At 38.3% G+C, this 20,334-nt stretch overlaps 2 long non-coding RNA genes and 1 other non-coding gene across 3 annotated transcripts; 1 reads left to right on the plus strand and 2 right to left on the minus strand.

Annotated features, from left to right (window-relative positions):
* Nucleotides 1-1,335: 1,335 nt before the first annotated feature.
* Nucleotides 1,336-1,442, plus strand: LOC141634872 (small nucleolar RNA R71). Its single transcript, XR_012539590.1, has one exon. It is a non-coding gene; the product is annotated as a small nucleolar RNA R71 (small nucleolar RNA).
* A 7,452-nt stretch (nucleotides 1,443-8,894) lies between these two features.
* LOC141633772 (uncharacterized) lies at nucleotides 8,895-11,691 on the minus strand. The gene is made up of 3 exons (XR_012538542.1): nucleotides 11,598-11,691; nucleotides 11,431-11,500; nucleotides 8,895-9,089 (listed from the first exon to the last, which is right to left on the minus strand). It is a non-coding gene; the product is annotated as an uncharacterized LOC141633772 (long non-coding RNA).
* A 3,034-nt stretch (nucleotides 11,692-14,725) lies between these two features.
* On the minus strand, nucleotides 14,726-17,450 carry LOC141634433 (uncharacterized). Its single transcript, XR_012539155.1, has 3 exons — nucleotides 17,357-17,450; nucleotides 17,190-17,259; nucleotides 14,726-14,845 (listed from the first exon to the last, which is right to left on the minus strand). It is a non-coding gene; the product is annotated as an uncharacterized LOC141634433 (long non-coding RNA).
* Nucleotides 17,451-20,334: the final 2,884 nt, after the last annotated feature.

Genomic DNA, 20,334 nt, shown 5'->3' on the forward strand with positions numbered 1-20,334 from the left:
TTCCTTCATAAACTTTGCGTAGGAGGGGACTTGGGTAAGCAATTCTAAAAATGGGACGGTGACTTGTAAATTCTTACACATTTCCAAAAATTTAGCAAACTTACCTTCCTCCTCGTGCTTTGCTAGACGATGGGGAAATGGTATTTGAACAACTTCTTTGGGAGGAGCATCCTCCACATCTTTCACTATCTCTTTCTCATTCTCCTTGGGAGCATCCACTTTCTTTGAAATGACATCACTCTCCTTAGCATTAGGAGAGATTTCCTCAATAACCACCTCATCACTTTCATTTGGCATAGGAGACCCAACATCTTTGGCATCAAGCTTTGTCTTCCTCTTAAGCATCAACAATCGATGAGGAAATGGCACACGATCTTTAACAATAGGCTCTTCACTAGCCTTCTTTTTGTCATTTCCCCCAAGCTTAGCCTTTTTAACAACCACCTCTTCATCCAAAGTCATGGATGGCCCATCATAGTTTGAACCACTTCTCAAGGAAATAGAATTAGCGGTTTCGTGTGGTTGCTCACCTTGGGGAGGTAGTTGGCCGTTCTTCCTTTGAGAGCTAGAAGCGGCTAGTTGAGCCACTTGTTGTTCCAACATTTTGACCGCGGCACTATGAGCTTGATCATTCTTTTGAATTTGAGCCAACAATTCCCTTTGCATTTGGATGATCATGCCCTCGAGCTTACCCACTCCTTGATTGTTTTGTTGGCCATTTTGTGGTGGATTTTGTTGGTAATTGTTTTGTGGGGGCCTTTGTTGATTTTGATAACCCGGTGGAGGGATATACTTTTGGTGTTGAGGGACATAGGCATTTTGTTGTGGTGGGGGTTGAGGGTTAAGCACATTGTTGCTATTGTAAGACAAGTTCGGATGGAATTTTGAATTCGGGTTATAAGTGTTGGAAAATGTACCCGGTGGATATGAACTTTGTCTTAAAGCTTGAAAAGCATTTACCTCTTCCATAGGAGCTCGGCAATGAGCGCATAGTGGCCCGCACCTCCACATCCATCACAAACGATGATTTGGCTCGTTGAAGACACAACATTGAGTTGTTGAATGGAATCCTTAGCATCTCTCTCCGCCAATTGTTGTTGGAGCAAGGCAATTTGAGCTAGCAAAACAGAGTTGTTAGAGGATTCTTCTTTACCTTTGGATGGCACAACTCGGGAATTGACATATTGGGCATCATGGATCGCCATATATTCGATCGTGGAATGAGCAAGATCAGTGTCAATTTGGTCAAACCGCCCATTGTTGGCGGAATCAAGAATCCTTCGGGACTCGGCACAACATCCATTGTAGAATGTTATTGCTAGAAACCAATCATCTAACCCATGATGTGGGCATTGCCTTTGAAGCTCTTTGTACCTCTCCCAAGCTTCATATAAGCTCTCAAGAGCTTGTTGACGGAATCCGGTGATTTGGCTCCTCAAAGTTTGAGTTTTCTCCGATGGAAATTTTTTTTGATAAAAAGCAAGAGCCAATGTCTCCTAATTGGTGATTCCCAAGGTGGTGCGGTCAAGGCTATTGATCCAAAGCTTGGCCTTGTCCTTCAAAGAGAACGGGAAAAGTATTTCCCTTATTTGGGCTTGGGTGACGCCCGTTTGACGGATCATGGAGCAATAGTCACAAAAGTTTTGCACATGCAAATTAGGATCCTCCAAAGGACTTCCTCCAAATTGCTTTCTCTCCACAAGGCTAATAAAAGCTGGTTTGATCTCGAAGTCCGGCGCTGTGATTTGAGTGGTTGTGATTCCGGCCGGTAGCATGGCCGCGGTGGGCTTTGAGTGATCGGAAAGTCTCACCATCTTTTTGGTAGTAGATGGTTATGGTGGTGGAGTTGATGAACAAGAAACCTCCTCCTCTTCAAGGGCTTCTAGATCGTCTAAGTAAGACTTTCTAGCACTTTGAACTTGTATAGGAGAAGTGGCTTCTTTCACTTCCTTCCAAAATCGGCATCTTCTCCTAAAGGTTTTCTCGGGCTTGGAATCCGGTGAAAGCAATTCTCTACTACGAGAGGACCTGGGCATAAGACAACAATTTCTAGGAAAATGATAAGTATCGGTCTCAAGGAACAAGTGTTCCCCAAGACAAAGAAAAACAAGATAAAAATCGACAATTCAATAAGCAATAAAACTGTTTCCCCGGCAACGACGCCAAAATTTGATAGGCTTATCGCGTACCTATGCAAAGATAAATTCCCTAAACACAAATAAATGTAGTAATAGGGGTCGAACACAAGGAAACGGGAATTACGTCGTGAATTGCTATGGGAAGATTTTTATCAAGGTCGACTTCGATTTGGTTTGGTTTGGTTGATTGATGATTAATAAGAATTATGATGTAAAATATATAATAAAAGAGAGTCTAAGGGATTCGGGTCACACATGCAAAGGTAAATATATGATCATGATAAACTCGGTACTAATAACATTGTCAATTGCTTAGGCTTAGAGACACCCACCTTACGATATTAGTGTCAACCATAGACCGGGTCCTAGAGAAACTCTCGTCCATGACTAGGTCGTCCTACTATACATGCTTAGTCTAATTCAATTCCGTGCCTCTCGACTTATAGAACGAATAAACAAACTTAATCAATTGAATAGGGCCCTAAACAAAGATTAAACATTGTGGCACAAGCATGTGATAGAAGCAATATGATCAATATTATTATTAATCTATTTTATCATGTTATATACTATATTTATGCATGGCTTCCCTAGCCCTTAGACTAGGAAATTTAGCTACTCATACTAAAATGTAAATTGCAAACTAAATTAAGAGAAGTGGTGAACATAATTGTATGATTTATATAAACTAATTGATTTAACATGCGGAAGAATTAAACTAAAGTAATCTAAACAAATTATTTAATTATAAACTATGTATAAACTGAAATAGAAATGTAGAGATATAAACTATAAGTAGAAATACCTTAAAAGTAGAGAACTTGTATGGAAGAACAATGTATAACCAAAAGCTTGAAATAACTTAGAATCAAATGTTTGAAGAACTACAAGATTAACTAATTTGTAAACTAATATGAAAACTATTGAGAGAAATATAATGCTTAAGGCTATTGTAAACTAAACTTGGACGTGAAAATTGGATGCCAAAAAGCTTTGGAACACCTCTCCTATTTATAGGAGAGGAGAGCATAACGTAAAATCCAAGAGGCATGCAACCCCGATCGGGGCCACCCCACCCCGATCGGGGTCGTGTGTTTCCAGCTCCTTTGCCTTAATTCTCCTCTTAATTGCTTGGAGAATCCTATGTTGGTGATTAATTGTGCGATTAATCACCCGGTTAAGACCTTAATTCTTGGCATCCTAGGTAGCTTGGAATCCTATCTTTTCCACCTTGACTTGGACTTGAAGTTGGGCTTGACTTTGGTTTGTTGACAAAAATTGTATTGCAGACATTAGTCCATCAACTTCTTCATGAAAAACCCATGCAAACACTCCATGATAGCCCAATATTTGGTCTTGCTTAGCCATTGCACTCTAGTAGCTCATCTTGTAGTATTTTAGCTCCAAAAAGCTTAAGTATCCTACAAAACATGTGGAGACAAACAAATGCACTAGAATAACAAATATTAGCTCAAAACACTATGATAAGTGCTAAATAACTATTAAAATGAAGCTAATATAGGGGATGAAAGTATATAAAATATGCACTTATCAGAACCACAAGGAGGCAAGCAATTTAAAGTTGTCTAATTTAGGTCTAAAGTAATTTCGGGGGGGGGGGGGGGGGGTTGATTTGAATGAGCTATAACTAAAGGGCTGTAACACCCCGTGAGGTTATGAGATTGAGTTGTCCCACATCGGGAAAATATGAGGATGGTGTATGTTTATAAGGGCTTCCACCCACCACTTAGTAACAAGGCCTTGTGCTTTTGGGCTTAAGTGAGGACAAAACTGGCCCAAAGGCGAACATTTCCTCTTTAGGTGAGGTGTATTACGATGATGGTGGGTCGGGTTGTTATAAATGGTATCAGAGCAACCCTGCGACCGTGTGGTGAGCCTATGGTCAGGAGTACCCGGGTCACCCACCTAGCGGGTGAGGATTCTGGGCTTGGCTGCGGTCAGCCTCCAGACACAACGGGGACGATGTGTTATTTAAGTGGGGGAGTTTGTAACACCCCGTGAGGTTATGAGATTGAGTTGTCCCACATCGGGAAAATATGAGGATGGTGTATGTTTATAAGGGCTTCCACCCACCACTTAGTAACAAGGCCTTGTGCTTTTGGGCTTAAGTGAGGACAAAACTGGCCCAAAGGCGAACATTTCCTCTTTAGGTGAGGTGTATTACGACGGTGGTGGGTCGGGTTGTTATAAGGGCAATAAAATTAAAATTAAACTAAAGCAAATAAATGAGCAATTAAAGAGAATAAATGAAATTAAATATTAAAAGGATGCTAAGATGGTCGTTCACTGTAGTTTTGACGGCAGTAACTCTAAGTAAACTGATTTAAGCATGTTAGACGGGAAAATAAAAAGTCCTCTCGGTCCAATTTAACAGGTAACAACCTTTCGGCCTAAGCTACGGGTCCCTAAGTCTCACTAATACTAACTTTCGTTCTTGATTAATGATACTTAAAGCCTAAATTCACTTATCTCTCGATCTTATTAATTTAGTCGTCTTAATTAAGTAGTCTATTTCCCTCCCCTATCTTCCGATCTATCGGGTCGATCAATTCCTAAGCATTCAACTAGTCGCGTGCACTCGATTTGTCAAATATAGCAATTAAATTAATTAAGTCGAAGCTAATCTAACACGTGACACTCGATCAACCATGCAGGGCGGTCGATCGACCTACGAACCCAGTCGATCGACCAACGTAGTGATCGATCGACAGAGCCGATAACAAAGTTACCTATTGTCGAAACCGTCTAACCTACAGATCCCCTACATCTTAGCACATAGGATTTAGCTACTCATGATGGTGATAATAACAACAATAAAATTAACAAATAAAGCAATTGAATTCATAATTGAATTAACTAAATAAATAACTAACATGAAACGAGGATTTGGCTTTGGGAAATCTAAACTAGCAATTCTAAACTACGGAAGAATTAAAGCAACAAAATTGAACAAAGGAACAGAGGAATACCGTAAAGAAGAATTGAAGAGAAAAGACCAAAATCCAATATGAAAAGAAAACTTTATTGATGAAAACTAATCTAGACTAATGAAATAATCCCAAAATTCAACTTCTGTGTATTGAACCCTAATTAATTCGATCCCTAAAAATAACCTGATCCCTCTTCTGAAACATAAGGTTCACGTTATATAGGAATATAGCGCGATTCTTATTCCTAAAACCTAATTACAAGTGGGCTTCTAACTCTTGTCTTTTAATTTGCGCGTCAGTCTCGTGGTATGGTCGATCGACCACTGGGACTAGTCGATCGACTGATCGCTTCTTCCTGCGATCAATCTGTTTCAAGATTTCGACGGTCTATAGACCATGTAGGTCAGTCTATAGACCAAGTTAGCTGGTAATCCGCTTCTGAAACTCTCGCAAATATATCTTTCAGGCCTTGCTACGCGCACCAAGTTTATTTCCCGAGTCAAATCTTCATGTCAAATCCTATGCCAAGCACTTAGGGACGGATTCGGCTCGATTTCCGCTGAATTCTTCACATTTCTGCAATATTACACAAAAACACAAAAGTAGACGGAAATAGGGAAAAAAGTAGCATAAACTACATAATTGAGCTCTGAAATGCGTGTTAAATAGGGTGTAAAACATCATATTTAGGCAGGCATCACTCACAATAAGAATAATCACATAACACAATCAAACAAACAACCATCAAATCAAACTATGTAAGGAAACCCTACCTTTTCGCCATTCCATATAAATGCATCAATCATACCACGACAAGCAAGAATCCGCATCCTACCCTACAACCACGATTATGTCCTATTACTAAACTAATAAGATTGACTAACAATAATCAAATATCCAGAAACTTACTTTGAAGAACATCCAGATGCCGACGTCGGCGACGACCTGACTCGATGACTCCATGCATAAGCTATCTCCCTTCCCGGATTAGTGTTCAAGGTTAACTCATGACTAGGGTGGTGAGAGATAAGAGAATAGGGAGAGAGAGGAAATGTACCGTAAATCAATGAAATGTGTTTTATAAATAATATTTAAATATTTTATAAATGATATTTATTATTAGTAAGTACGTAGTTGGATGGAATAAAATAATAAAATAATGAGTCGGTAATGAATATGGGCCGTGTGTATTGGGACGCGTGTACTCGTGTGTTATTAAAAGTAGTAATAATAGTAATAGCAATAATAATACTAATAATACAAATAACAATAAAAATAATTGTATACATAATATAAAATTGGTAAGTTTCCTAGTACCTTCCTAAGACTACCTTCTACTAGTATAAAAACAAAGCTAGACCTACCCTATAGTATTATTCACATAATTTCACAAGTATCACACATAAAGGGAGAGAGGGTGATCTATAGAAGAAAGAGGAGGAGAATATAGCTTTATTATCGTCTCAAGGTGACGGTTTTATTGAAGAGTGCTACTAGTTGATTAGCTCGGATTGCGTAATTAGATATTGCTTGCCAGGTAGGATAACTACTCAACTCTTCTTTTGTGGAATTGAATGGATTAATGGATGCGTAAATTATTATTGTTGAATTATTGTTGGTTGTTTATTATGTCTTGACGGAATTATAGTTGGATTGTTTATTAATGGATGGGATTATCTATATTGGCATGTTATTTTATTGGTTATCCTCAGTCTCGGACTCGGTCGACATATGTGTTTATATTGTGGGACATAATATTGTTATGATATTACCCTCAGTCTCGGACTGGGATGACATTGAGTTATGAGATATCCTCACTCTCGGGCTCGGGCAACATTTGTGTTTATCCCCGGGCCAGAAGTTGGCGGGACAACGGTGTGGTGGAGCCTTGGTCAGGGACCGGGACGACTATACGGTATTGATGGATGGTTGATGGTGCTACTTCTTCCACGTAATTGCATTTGTTATTTTTGTATGTTAATGTTGCATAGTTATTCTACTTAACTGTTTCGTTGTCCGTGTATTCGTTAAACACCTTTGATGAACCAATTATTGGGGAGCAGATTGACTGACAGGTACTTGAGATTAGCTGACTTGGGAGCTCATGGGGATGCGTGAGGATTTCGGCCAGTCTACCAAGAAATCTAGATCACATAGTTGGTCAGGTTTTACTCACTCGGAGCTTTACTTTTCGGTTACTTGTCGTTAGGAGCACCTAGACCAAAACAATATTTATAACTTCACAAACAACTCTACTATTAGTAAAGAGGGAAGTAAAGGTCGGATCCCAAGGGACGGGTATTGATGTAGGATTTTCGATTGCAAGTAGCGGTGTCTAGGGGTGTCACGATTTGGGGTTGAGATGAGAAGATCACTAAACTAAATAGAAATATAAGTAAACAAGCAAGATGATTAAAAAGAGATGTAAACAATTGATTAAAAGCACTAGGGTGTCATGGGGTCATAGGGGATTCATGGGAATTGATCATACAAACATATTCTCAAATTATAAGCAAGCAATTATTGTTGTGATGGATCGAGTTGGTTTATATCTTATAATCCTAGGAAGGTTTGGGTCCCAGAGCTGAATTGATTAGATTGTACAACATCTACAAGTCGACTTAATCCTCCCTACTCAACTATATGCATGGTCTAATGAGACTCGAGTTGGTTTATGTCTTACAAGTCACATTGAAAAGGTAAGTGATGGGTAAAAAATGCAAGGATTCATAGGCTCGCATTTCATCAAACACAACATGTGCATAAGTTCAGATCACAACAAGCAAGCAAATAAACTATGAAAACATATTAAATTAAGCATGAATAATTCCCCATGTTGGTTTCCCCTAATTACCCATTAACCCTAGTTAAGGAAACTACTCACTCATTATCAAGTTTAACATGTTAACAAGGTTGTCAATCACATTAACAAAGCAAAACATGATGAATAAATGAAGATGATTAACAATAATTAAAAAGGGATTAAGAGGATTATACCTAATAATGATTCCAAAATAAAGCAAAGAATAATAGAAGTACTTGATGATTGGTTGGAAGGTTGTCAATCTCCCAATAATAACCCAAATAATCTTCAATTACCCAAAATAAAAGATGAACAAAAGAGAAATTAAGGAAATGAGATTTGTATTAATATTTGATTAGAAGTTGATTACAAGATTAGAAAGAGATTAGAATGATATAAACTACACTAAAGATTGATAAGAAGAACATTATTATCTAATTAGACTAATGGGGTATTTATAGTGGGGATTATGTACATATGTTAGGGTTTACTAAGGGCTTAAATGACGATTAAGTCCTTGAGGAATCGCTCCTCTCAAAAAAGATGCCGGTCACCTTTTTGCCGGTCTTTCATAAATATGCGCATCTTTCATGGAGCATGAAGAAAAGGTCGTATGGCCCTGTAAGAGAATCCGGGCATCCAAGGTGTCGGGATGGGCGGATTTCCTGGTGGCTGGACGAGCGGATTGATAGCTGGACGGGCGGATTGTGGCGTTGCTGGACGGGCGTCTGGAGGGTAAAGACGCTCGGATTCCTCACGTCTTGGACGGGCGTCTTGCCTAGTTGGACTGGCAGATTGTGTCACAGCTTCCTGTTCTTTTCTTCTTCCAATAATCCTCCGGGATTTAGTCGGGGATGCAAGGATTTCATCATCATTGCCCATCTACTATAATATGTACAAAGTGTGACACCCCGCGATAAAGCGGAAAATATAACTAATAAAATGCAGAATTTTGGGGAATTTTTGAAATTTTTAAAATTTAAAGCGCGGGTTCAACCAAAATCCAAAACATAAATAAAGAGTGCGGAAATAAAGATTTTAAATTATACAAACGTGATAGTCGAGGTGAGGGAAAATATATCCCTCGAATGACAATACAATAAAAGGTAGGTCTAAACAATCCTAATAAACCAACTACTAGGCCGAAGTGCTCGCTAGCTCACACATGTCTTCACCCCAAGAATGCATCACTAATACCTGCCATTCATGTAAACATGAACGCCACAGTCAGTGGGGAGTAACTCAAGGTTCTCCCAGCCACAAAATGTCGAAACGAACATAACAAAGAACTAAAACAGGTAAGTCATGTAAGACTCTTACAGAAATACGGATATCAAGTTTATGTTTAAACATGGTGATTAAATGAGACGGAACGAGATAGATCAACATTAGCATGATAACGGTTAAACTGTTCATGTGAGACAATTAAATAATATGAAAGACAAGATAGCAGACACGACCACTTAGCCACGAGCACGTATTTCAAGGAGATATGACCAAAGTAACCATCCAAATAATGCAAGACATTTATCACTCTTAGACTATAATTTTCCCGGGTAGGACTACGATAATAATACGGTCCTAGTCTAAATCTGCAGATTCTCGGGTGTACATCCCGATTCGACGTGCGCCAGCACAGCACGCACCCAAGACTCGACTACTAAGGAGACCGAGTACCCCAATCGCCAGAACAGCACGAAAGTGGCGGAAAGACTAAGATAAGACTCACTTGCCAGAACAGCACAAGTGGCCAAAAGCCGTACTTGCCAGAACAGCACAAGTAGGCCAAAACCGTACTCGCCAGAATAGCACGAGTAGGTCAAACCCATGCTTGCCAGAACAGCACAAGCAGGGCAAAAGTATGTCAAGCACATACGATGGTAATATGACATTTCTACAAGAATACGACTCTTACAAGTAATTATTTTTAACATCCTTTTCATGCTTGTAACATATAAATAAACATCTCATTTCATAATTATACGTGCCGGTTAAATAGAATAAACCAGTACAACAAACAAGTACATGGGACGGAATTATTAATGTCACACTCATACTTATGGCTTGCATCTCGCCATAAGTACGGATGGGAACATCGGTCCCGACGATCATATCGCAACTAGAGGGCCCATGGCTCACCCCTAGTGTCCGATAGGACCACGAGCACCGAACAATACAAGACATTATCAAGGATATGACCCTTCACAAATAATTATTTAACAATAAATAACTCATACTTGTCTTATATTAATAAATATTCCACTTTATAATTTAACATGCCGGTTAAATAAAATATAAGGAGCGATGAGAAATAATTTATGTTAAATGAATTTACGGAGTAAAATGGAACCGACTCAAGTGGGTCATTTTTAGACATTCTCATGATGATGGGTTGACCAAACCAAAGGCGCACAAGCATAACAAAAGGAGAGCATGTAAGTCCAACCACAAAGAGCACACCAATCTAATAGATAAAATAAGGTGAGCCTAGTAGGCAAAGCATGACAAGCCCAACAAAAGAGAAATAGTTAGCCCAACAAAAGAGGAATAGTGAGCCTATCTTTTAAAAACAAAAACAACCCTTGCTACTAACAAAACAAGGAGGAAGAGGACGTGAGTAGAAGGCTCATCAACCTTGTCCACTGACACGATTTACCAACCGCGGCTACGCCACCGACCCACGGCCAGCCACCGACCAACCACGCCGACCACCAAAATCGTACCCATCACGATCCATAAAGAGCTATTTGACACGGGATTATCGAGCATAAACAAGATGGAATTTAATGGTTCACACATCCCAAAACCAACAACCCATTTCGACACTTAAATATCGTCCCATGACCGCCTAAAACAGTCCACTCAAATGCCATTATGCGGCTGCCAGCAGCCTGCAAAATGGCTCCAACACCCGAGTCAATACAACCTCGACACTCCACATACCCGTCCCAAGACAAACACCCATATGTCCGTCCTAAACAGATTCGAAAACAATCCCAAATTGGTACCATACAGACCATCTGCACAAAGTAACTCACAATGGTCCTAAAACGCATACAACCCGTCTCCCAGACTCGACAAGAACTCGTCTCCAAAACCTGCCCATAAAACATGCCCGAAATGGTGCTCACGGACTCCCCCTGTCTCGGGTTCAACCCCGGACCCTAGCAGACTGTTCCACTCGAATGAAAACAGATTTCGAAGGTATAGTTGAGACTGAAGTATGCACGACTCAAATGCGAATAACCGCCATAATTAACCATCACCAAGCTCGACCCAAAACCAGGAAAATAAGCTACAAACACCCGTCCTTTTGAGACGAAAACTGAACTCAAAACAACCACCCCATACCCGATTTCATCAAGGTAAAACAGACTATAAAAACCACTCGATGACCATGTAACAAAGACCAATAAATTCGCATATGCAACCACGTTAATAACGGACATAAAGGACTAAACTTTACAGCAAATAAGAGTGAAAACTGAGTAGAAAGGGCGAAATATCGACTCATTGTCGAGTAACCTATCACCGTTACCTTAACTCTTCGAATTCCCGAGTGAAAACGTCCAAAGCACGAGCTTTTCTTCATTATTCGAGGTCTTCAACTAAAAAGGGAGGAAAAATGGGTTGTTTGAGTCACCAAAACCGAATTTGTAATAAGATACCCATTTCGAAAATAAGTCAAAACATAAGCTTTCTTACCTTAAAAGAACGAGGGCGGAGAGAGGAAGCTAGTGGTGCAAAAATCATTGAATTTGGTTGAGAAATAAGGGAGGAAATGGGGATAGAAGGAGACAGAAATGGGGCGTGCCATTGATGCTGCTGCTTCGCTGTGTTGTTGCTGTTTATAAAGGAAAAGGACGAAAGAAGGAAAGAAAGAGGATGGCAGAGAGTAGGTAGCTGGAGTCTAGTGATAACCACGATTAATAATAATAATAATAATAATAATAATAATAATAATAATAAAGATAATAATAAAGATATTTTAAAAGTAGAGTGTAGGATGTTAGGTGGGTGTGATGTGTTGTCAATATAGGATAGGTCGAGAAAGGTTAGACTCACAAGTGGAAATGTGACGGTCTATAGCTAGACGGAATTTAATACAGAGATTATTATTATTACTGTCACTATTATTGTCCGACCAAAAATATGTATACATAAATTCTTATATAAATTATGCCTCAAAAATATCGTACGTATTTTTTTTTATATAAACGAGCTTTTATATAATACGTTCATAGAAATCGCATTTGACATAAAATTAATTAAATTGAATAATTCGAAAGTATAAAATAAAGAACTCAAACGGTTTAATAAATTGTAAATGTCAAAGTGGGAAATTCGCGGGTGTTACAATCACCCCATCTTTTAAAAAGTTTCGTCCTCGAAACTTGAAGGTAGAAAAGAAAGTTTATAAAAATAAAACTGAACTTTTAAAATCGATAACCAAAACATTAAAAGGTTAGTTACTTGTAAAAATTAAAATTCTTTAAAAAGTTTCAACTAAAATATTCTTACAGAACCAAGTCGAAAGGCAAATCACTTGTGTAAATCAAAATCAAAACACTTTCAAAAACATTAACGAAGAGTTTTCGAAAGTATAAGTCTCATTCATGGAACGAAATTGCTCTTGTCGTGCACACAAGAACGCTTACTTTCCAAGTCAAAGACAAATCTAAAACAAAAATCATTCGCCGACAAGCGTAGAACAAGTTATCAAACGTCTCCAATAACGAGTTCTAACATCCGATCGACGTTAAAATCAAGAGAGAAAGGTAATTCACTCAAATTTTATTTTGCAAAAGCCAAAATAGAAATTAAGGTTTCAAATTTTAAAACATGAAAGAGAGTCAAATTTCTGAAAATGTAATATTAAACTTTGACAAAAGGTCATAAATAGATCAAAGTTAATAGAAATTGGATAAAATTTAAAGAAATCACAGGTTTAGCAATTAAAATCATGATAAATAAGTCCATATTTCAAAGAACAATAGGAAATTAAATCGAATTTTCATTTTCAACCCTTTCTAAAATAGGTAAATTTTGTAAGAGTAATATAGATTCTTAACAACGAATCAAAAATGGTAGCTTGAAATGTTTAGGAATTGGACAGAAGAAACGTAACTTAGACATCATAGATACAAGTATGCTAAGAGGACTCAAACTTAACTAACAAAAAGAGCTATGATGAATTTCATAGGGTAAGAATTGAAGTCAAATCTACAAGAATGTCAAAGATAGAGTTTCATAAGTTACCAACATCAAATTTTAAGGAGGAGCATGATGAAGCGAGGAAAGAGAGGTATGAACGGTAACGCTTATGGTCAAAGAAGAAAGGAAATTAGACAAGAAGGAAACACCAAATACTCGAATCCCAAATAACAACATCATCCCTAACGGTTCCGAAAACTTCCTAACAACAAAACTCATAATCACAACACTTCCAAGGATTTCCTCAAAACATTCATGTTACTTCATCCTAAGCAATTCCGTGAAACAAGGTACTCCACTATAAGTGTGATCTCATCACTCCAAATCCTCAAACATCCACAAACAACTTCCAAGAGATCAAGGTCAGAACTTCCAACAAAGCTATACTCGTATCCAACTAGTGTCAACCATTCCATTATCCTTTCTAGCTACTAAAACAAGTGCTAAGACTTTCCAATAATTTAGCTTACTCTCACTCTCATACCGTACCTCAAGTAGTAATCAAGATCACTCACTTAGACTAACCAATAATCCCATAATTAGCATTTATCCTATGGTAATGTACACATTATCAAACCCTCATATCCGAAGGGATTATGGAAGTCAATCAAAAACTCGACTTACTTAGTCAATCATATATCCTCAAATCCACCATTCAATTTCATCCATTTTAAGTGAAGTACTAAGCACTAGTATCCCAAGATACGTCTCATTACACTTCCCAAGCCTTTCAAATCTCAAACATAAACAACAAAGCCAAGTTCTATAACCTTAGTAACAAATGCAACTCACACTTGACACAAAGAAACCACCAATCAAATATACTCACTTTATCAAGGATCTAGGTATAAGATCCATCAAATATGGCTCATCACACTACCTAAGTCTTTCTAACATCACCACCTCTCAAAACCAGGATTAAGGGTCAAACACAATAATCTCCTCAAAAGTCAAAATTTCCAACCAAGGTCAACATTCCTCAAAAAAAAAAGAGTACTATCAAAAGGCGTTAAGGGAGGATAAGCAAGGAACAAAGGACAAGTTAGGGGTATAAGAGTAGATTTCAAAGCAAAACAGAAGAGAGTTTAGAAGGAGGATAAGCACCAAGAGATAAAGAATAAGGCAAGGTACACAAAAAATGAGAAACATCTTCGAGGGAGTAGAAGCATTCTTCAAAGGTGGAACAAATCTTCAATTCGCGGCAATAGGCACCAAATCTTGATCTTCACTTAGGTAAGCTCACGGTCATTGATCCAAGGGCACAACAAATATTAAATGATAATCAACAAACATGTTAGGACCTAAAAAAAGAGCAAACACAATACAGACTACCACCTTAGGTCCTTAAGTCTACCCATCTCTCATTCATTATTCAAAGTCAAGTTCAAATTAAATTTAGGGTACACGTGTGTGCGTCGGGAGCAACATAGGCTCTGATACCAACTGTGACACCCCGCGATAAAGCGGAAAATATAACTAATAAAATGCAGAATTTTGGGGAATTTTTGAAACTTTTAAAATTTAAAGCGCGGGTTCAACCAAAATCCAAAACATAAATAAAGAGTGCGAAAATAAAGATTTTAAATTATACAAACGTGATAGTTGAGGTGAGGGAAAATATATCCCTCGAATGACAATACAATAAAAGGTAGGTCTAAACAATCCTAATAAACCAACTACTAGGCCGAAGTGCTCGCTAGCTCACACATGTCTTCACCCCAAGAATGCATCACTAATACCTGTCATTCATGTAAACATGAACGCCACAATCAGTGGGGAGTAACTCAAGGTTCTCCCAGCCACAAAATGTCGAAACGAACATAACAAAGAACTAAAACAGGTAAGTCATGTAAGACTCTTACAGAAATACGGATATCAAGTTTATGTTTAAACATGGTGATTAAATGAGACGGAACGAGATAGATCAACATTAGCATGATAACGGTTAAACTGTTCATGTGAGACAATTAAATAATATGAAAGACAAGATAGCAGACACGGCCACTTAGCCACGAGCACGTATTTCAAGGAGATATGACCAAAGTAACCATCCAAATAATGCAAGACATTTATCACTCTTAGACTATAATTTCCCCGGGTAGGACTACGATAATAATACGGTCCTAGTCTAAATCTGCAGATTCTCGGGTGTACATCCCGATTCGACGTGCGCCAAAGACAAAGACGCACCCAAGACTCGACTACTAAGGAGACCGAGTACCCCAATCGCGTAACAAACACGAAAGTGGCGGAAAGACTAAGATAAGACTCACTTGCCGAACAAAGACAAGTGGCCAAAAGCCGTACTTGCCGTAACAAAGACAAGTAGGCCAAAACCGTACTCGCCAGAACAGCACGAGTAGGTCAAACCCATGCTTGCCAGAACAGCACAAGTAGGACAAAAGTATGTCAAGCACATACGATGGTAATATGGCATTTCTACAAGAATACGACTCTTACAAGTAATTATTTATAACATCCTTTTCATGCTTGTAACATATAAATAAACATCTCATTTCATAATTATACGTGCCGGTTAAATAGAATAAACCAGTACAACAAACAAGTACATGGGACGGAATTATTAATGTCACACTCATACTTATGGCTTGCATCTCGCCATAAGTACGGATGGGAACATCGGTCCCGACGATCATATCGCAACTAGAGGGCCCATGGCTCACCCCTAGTGTCCGATAGGACCACGAGCACCGAACAATACAAGACATTATCAAGGATATGACCCTTCACAAATAATTATTTAACAATAAATAACTCATACTTGTCTTATATTAATAAATATTCCACTTTATAATTTAACATGCCGGTTAAATAAAATATAAGGAGCGATGAGAAATAATTTACGTTAAATGAATTTACGGAGTAAAATGGAACCGACTCAATTGGGTCATTTTTAGACATTCTCATGATGATGGGTTGACCAAACCAAAGGCACACAAGCATAACAAAAGGAGAGCATGTAAGTCCAAAAACAAAGAGCACACCAATCTAATAGATAAAATAAGGTGAGCCTAGTAGGCAAAGCATGACAAGCCCAACAAAAGAGAAATAGTTAGCCCAACAAAAGAGGAATAGTGAGCCTATCTTTTAAAAACAAAAACAACCCTTGCTACTAACAAAACAAGGAGGAAGAGAAGGTGAGTAGAAGGCTCATCAACCTTGTCCACTGACACGAGTTACCAACCGCGGCTACGCCACCGACCCACGGCCAGCCACCGACCAACCACGCCGACCACCAAAATCGTACCCATCACGATCCATAAAGAGCTATTTGACACGGGATTATCGAGCATAAACAAGATGGAATTTAATGGTTCACACATCCCAAAACCAACAACCCATTTCGACACTTAAATATCGTCCCATGACCGCCTAAAACAGTCCACTCAAATGCCATTATGCGGCTGCCAGCAGCCTGCAAAATGGCTCCAACACCCGAGTCAATACAACCTCGACACTCCACATACCCGTCCCAAGACAAACACCCATATGTCCGTCCTAAACAGATTCGAAAACAATCCCAAATTGGTACCATACAGACCATCTGCACAAAGTAACTCACAATGGTCCTAAAACGCATACAACCCGTCTCCCAGACTCGACAAGAACTCGTCTCCAAAACCTGCCCAAAAAACATGCCCGAAACGGTGCTCACGGACTCCCCCTGTCTCGGTTTCAACCCCGGACCCTAGCAGACTGTTCCACTCGAATGAAAACAGATTTCGAAGGTATAGTTGAGACTGAAGTATGCACGACTCAAATGCGAATAACCGCCATAATTAACCATCACCAAGCTCGACCCAAAACCAGGAAAAGAAGCTACAAACACCCGTCCTTTTGAGATGGAAACTGAACTCAAAACAACCACCCCATACCCGATTTCATCAAGGTAAAACAGACTATAAAAACTACTCGATGACCATGTAACAAAGACCAATAAATTCGCATATGCAACCACGTTAATAACGGACATAAAGGACTAAACTTTACAGCAAATAAGAGTGAAAACTGAGTAGAAAGGGCGAAATATCGACTCATTGTCGAGTAACCTATCACCGTTACCTTAACTCTTCGAATTCCCGAGTGAAAACGTCCAAAGCACGAGCTTTTCTTCATTATTCGAGGTCTTCAACTAAAAAGGGAGGAAAAATGGGTTGTTTGAGTCACCAAAACCGAATTTGTAATAAGATACCCATTTCGAAAATAAGTCAAAACATAAGCTTTCTTACCTTAAAAGAACGAGGGCGGAGAGAGGAAGCTAGTGGTGCAAAAATCATTGAATTTGGTTGAGAAATAAGGGAGGAAATGGGGATAGAAGGAGACAGAAATGGGGCGTGCCATTGATGCTGCTGCTTCGCTGTGTTGTTGCTGTTTATAAAGGAAAAGGACGAAAGAAGGAAAGAAAGAGGATGGCAGAGAGTAGGTAGCTGGAGTCTAGTGATAACCATGATTAATAATAATAATAATAATAATAATAATAATAATAATAATAATAATAAAGATAATAATAAAGATATTTTAAAAGTAGAGTGTAGGATGTTAGGTGGGTGTGATGTGTTGTCAATATAGGATAGGTCGAGAAAGGTTAGACTCACAAGTGGAAATGTGACGGTCTATAGCTAGACGGAATTTAATACAGAGATTATTATTATTATTACTGTCACTATTATTGTCCGACCAAAAATATGTATACATAAATTCTTATATAAATTATGCCTCAAAAATATCGTACGTATTTTTTTTTTATATAAACGAGCTTTTATATAATACGTTCATAGAAATCGCATTTGACATAAAATTAATTAAATTGAATAATTCGAAAGTATAAAATAAAGCACTCAAACGGTTTAATAAATTGTAAATGTCAAAGTGGGAAATTCGCGGGTGTTACACAAAGGCCTTCTAGTCTTGTCTTTTCTTTGATACTTGGTCATTAAATTCGATCAATTTAGCTCCATTTTGCCATGAAAATGCAAGGTTTGCACTCCTCTCCTACCAAGGGAATAAAACCTCAAAGAATATGCAAAACAAAGGACTAAAGATAGTAAATGACCCAAATATGCACTAAAAAGCATAGGAACGAGGCTAATTCGGGGACTAAATGTGCTCAAATAATGGTCACATCAAATATCCCCAAACCGAACCTTTGCTCGTCCCGAGTAAAGAGGTGACAAAAACTAGGACCGTTATTTTAAACTAACCTAATAGCATAGCCGATATGAGACAATTAGCGGGTCTCACTCCGCCCCTTCAACTCACAACAAGACAACCATGAGGTAGGATGCCTTCTTGCAAGGCAAGGTGGGTCTTGCCAAATTAAAGCACACAAAATCAAGTAATGGATGCATCTACAAAAGAATAGCCACTTTCCTCATCTAAGTGGCGGAAATTATCTAAAGGGGAAGCAATTCAAGGGTACACACTCCTTCATAGATGCAATTTCTTCAAACTACTAAGCCTAGAAGGATACCAATAAATCACCTCCAAGTTGTGTCAAGCTAGGGTACCTTTGTCCTTAATCGTTAAATGCTTTTGTCAAGAATATACTCCATATGGTGTTAGAAACACTGGAGGATCGCGGAATTCCCCTTCTTGCCTAGACAAGAAGAAGGGTCGTCCCCTCTCTACCATGCACAAAAATGGATACGATGGATAAAGGGATCGATAGTATTTGAGTTTCATTTGGGAGTTTGTTATTTGTTTTTCCCCCCAATTTCTTGTGGCATATAACATTTGAGAAGCACTTTCTTTTGCCATTTCTTTTGATTTTTGGCATTTCAATACTTGACAACTTTTCAACTTTTTGCATTTTTCTTTTGAATATTTTCGAAGTCACCCCATATGTAGTGAGTGTGCGTTATATTTGAAGCATAGAAGTTTTCATTTTTGTTACTCCTCTTTTCTTTTGATGCAATTTGCAAACTTTTTATTTTCTTTTCTTTTCTTGAACTCAAATTTTTGAACAATTTCTTTTTGTGCCCATTCCTTTTGATGACAAAATATGGTATATCATGGATGAATGATGGTTGCATGGTTTCAAGGGTCACCTTGGAATAAAAGGTAGCCAAGGAGTTATCACACCACAAGGTACTCTTGACTAGGCCTTAATCCATGGGTCAAAGTATACTAGCATGACACATCCTAGAATGTTTTACACGTGTTCTAACAAGCAAAGTCTTAAGAATAAAAAGCATCTACTAGGGCCTATATACACTTGTCAAGCTTCCCAAGTAGACGGTTTCATAAAATTTTTCTAACATGCAAACTATATGCCATGATGCAACTAACGTTTATACATCCTAATGCATATGATTCTACCAACTAGTATGCCAAATAATCTAAATGCAATCCTAAATTCACATTGTTTATACCGTATCAATCAAAATAAAGCCACATAGTCATTAACATAAAGAGGAAAAAGGAGATTGGAAAGGTCATACCATGCGGTCTTCAATATCCTTATGTCTCGGATGTGGCGTAGTCGATCAATGTGAACAAGGATGAACAAACACAATATATACAAGTCTATACTACAAAGGAAATGAACATGTTTTTGGTTTTTTTCTTCAATGTTTTTCAATTTTTTTTGGATTTTTCGAAATTTTTAATTTTTTTGGATTTTTGAATAAAAGTCAAGTTAGAATTTCCCATCCCCACACTAGTATGAGCATTGCCCTCAATGGCCAATACGATAGGAAATTATGCAAGCATGATGCATGATTTCAAAATTAAATGCAAACTATACTAAGCTACACTACATGATGCATGAGTTTTTGTTATGGCGGAGAGCGTAATTTAGATTACCTCCCGATGCGTATGAATGGACTTCCCCAAACCAAAATAGACATTATTTCTAACGTCTTGAATTTCGGGGTAGTTCATGCACACGGAATGCAATGCATGAAACTACAAATTGTCATTCTTGATTTTTCAAGTGGGAACAATAAAAAGAACACCTTAATGGAGCCAAGGTGTTAGTCCTCCATATTGCTAGGACTCCTCAAAATGAAAACAAATATGGTACAAGTTATCAAAACATCAAATTCTTTTCATGAAAATTGAAAATAAAGAGAGAGGATAAGGAAACTTCACTTAAGCTTTTGATGGGTGCCTCATGCCCGCTCCATCTAGCTATGAAGAGACCTCTAGAGGTCGCCATTATCCCCCTCTAGGTCACTATCCCAAACTTCCTTGGATGCATCACTAG

This window comes from Silene latifolia, chromosome Y (assembly GCF_048544455.1).
Source record: "Silene latifolia isolate original U9 population chromosome Y, ASM4854445v1, whole genome shotgun sequence".
Classification (NCBI taxonomy): Eukaryota; Viridiplantae; Streptophyta; class Magnoliopsida; order Caryophyllales; family Caryophyllaceae; genus Silene; species Silene latifolia.